This window comes from Nerophis ophidion, linkage group LG13 (assembly GCF_033978795.1).
Source record: "Nerophis ophidion isolate RoL-2023_Sa linkage group LG13, RoL_Noph_v1.0, whole genome shotgun sequence".
Classification (NCBI taxonomy): Eukaryota; Metazoa; Chordata; class Actinopteri; order Syngnathiformes; family Syngnathidae; genus Nerophis; species Nerophis ophidion.
The window spans coordinates 21,289,244-21,294,366 of record NC_084623.1 but is presented as its reverse complement, the minus strand read 5'-3'; positions in this window follow the sequence as shown (position 1 = coordinate 21,294,366).

Genomic DNA, 5,123 nt, shown 5'->3' with positions numbered 1-5,123 from the left:
CAGACGGCTTGATGTCAGCGTTGCCAGATAGGAAATGACACATTATCGTAGTTTGATGAAAGGTATTGTATACGGCGGTGGTTCTCAACCTTTTTTCAGTGATGTACCCCCTTTGAACAATGTTTTAATTACTTACCCCCTAATCGATGCAAAGCATTCTGGTTGAAAAACAAAAGAGATAAAGAAGTAAAATACAGCACTATATCATCAGTTTCTGATTTATTAGGATAGGATAAGTCTTTATTGTCATTGCACAAGTACAACAAAACTTTGTTTTCAGCACAAACCTGTTCAAGATTAGACAAACAAACAGTGCACAGGGTTACAGAACAAGAACGCTGATGGGTCCCCATAAGGCGCCCCGTAAAAGATGGGAAAAAGGTAACGCTGGGGAAGGTTGAGTAAAAAAATACAATCCAGACTGGGCTCCTAAGGGGGCCCAGTCTGGAGTGGGGGAAAAACTCTATAGCAAAGCACATATACATATTATAATATGCATCTCGAGATATCTAGCAACAGAGGGAAGGTAGTTCATAGGTCATGGTGGTAGGCCACAGCTCTTCAGGCGCTGACCATCCATTTATCACCCCTATGGGATTTGCGTCGAGGGCGTTGGGTTGGGGTGGTGGGGTGTGTATGTGTGGCGTATATTTTTGTGGATGTGTGTGTGTGTGTGTGTGTGTGTGTGTGTGTGTGTGTGGTCTCTTTTCCGCGGCCTTAATGTGTTGTGCAGTCGCTAGTCCAAAGTCAACAACAATAGGAGTGTGTCCATGAGAGACAAGAAGGGAGTTTGTTGTGTTTTTGTTGTATAACAGTGAAAAATATTGTATTTGTAGTGGTCTTTCTTGAACTATTTTTAAAAAAAGATATAAAAATAACTAAAAATCTTGTTGAAAAATAAACAAGTGATTCAAATATAAATAAAGATTTCTACACAATCATCCACTTAAAGGGCCCTCTTTGGGGATTGTAATAGAGATCCATCTGGATTCATGTACTTAATTCTAAACATTTCTTCACAAAAAAAGAAATCTTTAACATCAATATTTATGGAACATGTCCACAAAAAATCTAGCTGTCAACACTGAATATTGCATTTTTGTATTTCTTTTTCACAGTTTATGAACTTACATTCACATTTTGTTGAAGTATTAATCAATAAGTATATTTCTAAAGGATTTTTGAATTGCTGCCATTTTAAGAATATTTTTAAAAAATCTCACGTATTTGGCATACCTTCAAGTACCCCCAGGGGTACGCCGCACGAGTACCCCCATTTGAGAACCACCGGTATACGGTATATCCGATTTGAGGTCGCTCAAGAGGACCATCTGATTTAGTAAAACATTACCACAGACCGTGTAAAATGTAGCTTGTAATGATTGATTGATTGATTGAAACTTTTATTAGTAGATTGCACAGTACACTACATATTCCGTACAATTGACCACTAAATGGTAACACCCGAATACGTTTTTCAACTTGTTTAAGTCGGGGTCCACGTTAATCAATTCATGGTACAAATATATACTATCAGCATAATACAGTCATCACACAGGTTAATCATCGTAGTGTATACATGGAATTATTTACATTATTTAAAATCCGGTGGGTGGATGAGGAGCTTTGGTTGATATCAGTACTTCAGTCATCAACAGAGACATGGACATTGAAACAGTGTAGGTCTTATTTAGTAGGATATGTACAGCCAGCAGAGAACATAGTGAGTTCAGATAGCATAAGAACAAGTAAATATATTAGAAGTACATTTGATTATTTACATTAGGTTATTTATAATCCGGGGAGATGGGATGTGAATGGAGGAGGGTATCAGTAAAGGGTTGAAGTTGCCTGGAGGTGTTGTTTTAGAGCGGTTTTGAAGGAATATAGAGATGCACTTACTTTTACACCTGTTGGGAGTGCATTCCACATTGATGTAGCATAGAAAGAGAATGAGTTAAGACCTTTGTTAGATCGGAATCTGGGTTTCACGTGCTTTGTGGAGCTCCCCCTGGTGTTGTGGTAATGGTGGTCATTTACGTTAAGGAAGTAGTTTGACATGTACTTCGGTATCAGGGAGGTGTAGAGGATTTTATCGACTAGGCTCAGTGCAAGTTGTTTTACTCGGTCCTCCACCCTGAGCCAGCTAGCCCACTAAATGCAGTTTCACCTTTAAATAAACAACACTATTGGAAAAAAGCTGCCAGTGCCCCCGCCTGGATGAAAATGCGATTTATCCCGTTTGCGTCTGCGAATAGCCAAATATTGATGTGGGTTATACTTTGTGTACATTTTTTGATTTGGGGAATTATTCACGCATAAAGGTGAAATTACCATGAACTGATTAACGTGGACCCCGACTTAAACAAATTGAAAAACTTATTCGGGTGTTGCCATTTATCAATCAATCAATCAATCAATGTTTATTTATATAGCCCCAAATCACAAATGTCTCAAAGGACTGCACAAATCATTACGACTACAACATCCTCGGAAGAACCCACAAAAGGGCAAGGAAAACTCACACCCAGTGGGCAGGGAGAATTCACATTCAGTGGGACGCCAGCGACAATGCTGACTATGAGAAACCTTGGAGAGGACCTCAGATGTGGGCAACCCCCCCCCTCTAGGGGACCGAAAGCAATGGATGTCGAACGGGTCTAACATGATACTGTGAAAGTTCAATCCATAGTGGCTCCAAGACAGCAGTGAGAGTCCTGTCCACAGGAAACCATCTCAAGCGGATCAGCAGCGTAGAGATGTCCCCAACCGATACAGGCGAGCGGTCCATCCTGGGTCCCGACGAGCGGTCCATCCTGGGTCTCGACTCTGGACAGTCAGTACTTCATCCATGGTCATCGGACCGGACCCCCTCCACAAGGGAGGGGGGGACATAGGAGAAAGAAAAGAAGCGGCAGATCAACTGGTCTAAAAAGGAGGTCTATTTAAAGGCTAGAGTATACAGATGAGTTTTAAGATGAGACTTAAATGCTTCTACTGAGGTAGCATCTCGAACTGTTACCGGGAGGGCATTCCAGAGTACTGGAGCCCGAACGGAAAACGCTCTATAGCCCGCAGACTTTTTTTGAGCTCTAGGAATCACTAATAAGCCGGAGTCTTTTGAACGCAGATTTCTTGCCGGGACATACGGTACAATACAATCGGCAAGATAGGCTGGAGCTAGACCGTGTAGTATTTTATACGTAAGTAGTAAAACCTTAAAGTCACATCTTAAGTGCACAGGAAGCCAGTGCAGGTGAGCCAGTACAGGCGTAATATGATCAAACTTTCTTGTTCTTGTCAAAAGTCTAGCAGCCGCATTTTGTACCAACTGTAATCTTTTAATGCTAGACATTGGGAGACCCGAAAATAATACGTTACAGTAATCGAGACGAGACGTAACAAACGCATGGATAATGATCTCGGCGTCTTTAGTGGACAAAATGGAGCGAATTTTAGCGATATTACGGAGATGAAAGAAGGCCGTTTTAGTAACGCTTTTAATGTGTGACTCAAAGGAGAGAGTTGGGTCGAAGATAATACCCAGATTTTTTACAGAGTCACCTTGTTTTATTATTTGGTTGTCAAATGTTAAAGTTGTATTATTAAATAGAGGTCGGTGTCTAGCAGGACCGATAATCAGCATTTCCGTTTTTTTGGCATTAAGTTGCAAAAAGTTAGCGGACATCCATTGTTTAATTTCATTAAGACACGCTTCCAACTGACTACAGTCCGGCGTGTTGGTCAGCTTTAGGGGCATGTAAAGTTGGGTGTCATCAGCATAACAGTGAAAGCTAATACCCTATTTGCGTATGACGTCACCTAGCGGCAGCATGTAGATGCTGAAGAGTACAGGGCCAAGGACCGAACCCTGGGGAACTCCACACGTTACCTTAACATAGTCCGAGGTCACACTGTTATAGGAGACGCACTGCATCCTATCAGTAAGATAAGAGTTAAACCATGACAGGGCTGAGTCTGAAATACCAATTCGTATTTTGATACGCTCTAATAAAATATTATGATCGACGGTATCGAAAGCAGCGCTAAGATCGAGGAGCAGCAACATAGATGACGCATCAGAGTCCATCGTTAGCAATAGATCATTAGTCAGTTTTGCGAGGGCTGTCTCAGTCGAGTGATTTGCCCTGAAACCGGATTGAAAGGTTTCACATAGATTGTTAAACGCTAAGTGCTCATTTAGCTGCTCTGCAACAATTTTTTCGAGGATTTTCGAAATAAAGGGAAGGTGAGACACCGGTCGGTAGTTTACCATGAGGTCTGGATCGAGGTTAGGTCTTTTAAGGAGAGGATGAATAACCGCTTTTTTGAATGCAACGGGAACAGTGCCCGAGGAAAGTGATAAGTTTATAATATTTAGCACTGATGGACCTAATAATACAAAAAGCTCCTTGATAAGTTTCCCAGGAAGTGGGTCAAGTAAACATGTTGTTTGTTTTATTCCATTTACACGTTGTAACAATCCTTCTAATGTTATTTCATCAAAACGAGAGAAACTATTTTGGATATTTGCAGTATCCGCCGTATATACAATCGTATCTGTGTTACTATAACCCCGTTGTAGCTGGGACGCATTGTCTTTAATCTCCTTTCTAATAAGTTCAATTTTCTTATTAAAGAACTTCATAAAGTCATCTGCCGAATGGGTGGAGCTACTGGAAGGAGTCCCTTGTTGGGTTAGCGATGCTACTGTACTAAACAAAAATTTTAGATCGTTTTTATTAATGCGGATGAGATTTGAGTAATAATTAGTTTTAGCTAAGGTAAGCATGCGTTTATAAGTTATTAAACTATCACTCCATGCTTGATGGTGCACCTCAAGTTTAGTCGTGCGCCATTTGCGTTCCAGCTTTCTACATAATAATTTCTGAGCTCTAGTTTCTTCAGTAAACCATGGCGTACGCCTTTTTGGAGCCTTTTTTAACTTCAGCGGTGCTATACTATCAATGGTTTCGCGCAGGGCGTCGTTAAAGTTGTTAGTGAGGTTATCAATAGAGCCCACATACTTTGGGAACGGTGCCATTACCGAGGGCAGTAGGTCCGCAAGAGTCGTCGTTGTGGCAGCATTAATGTTGCGGCTGCTATAGCAGTTATTATTATTA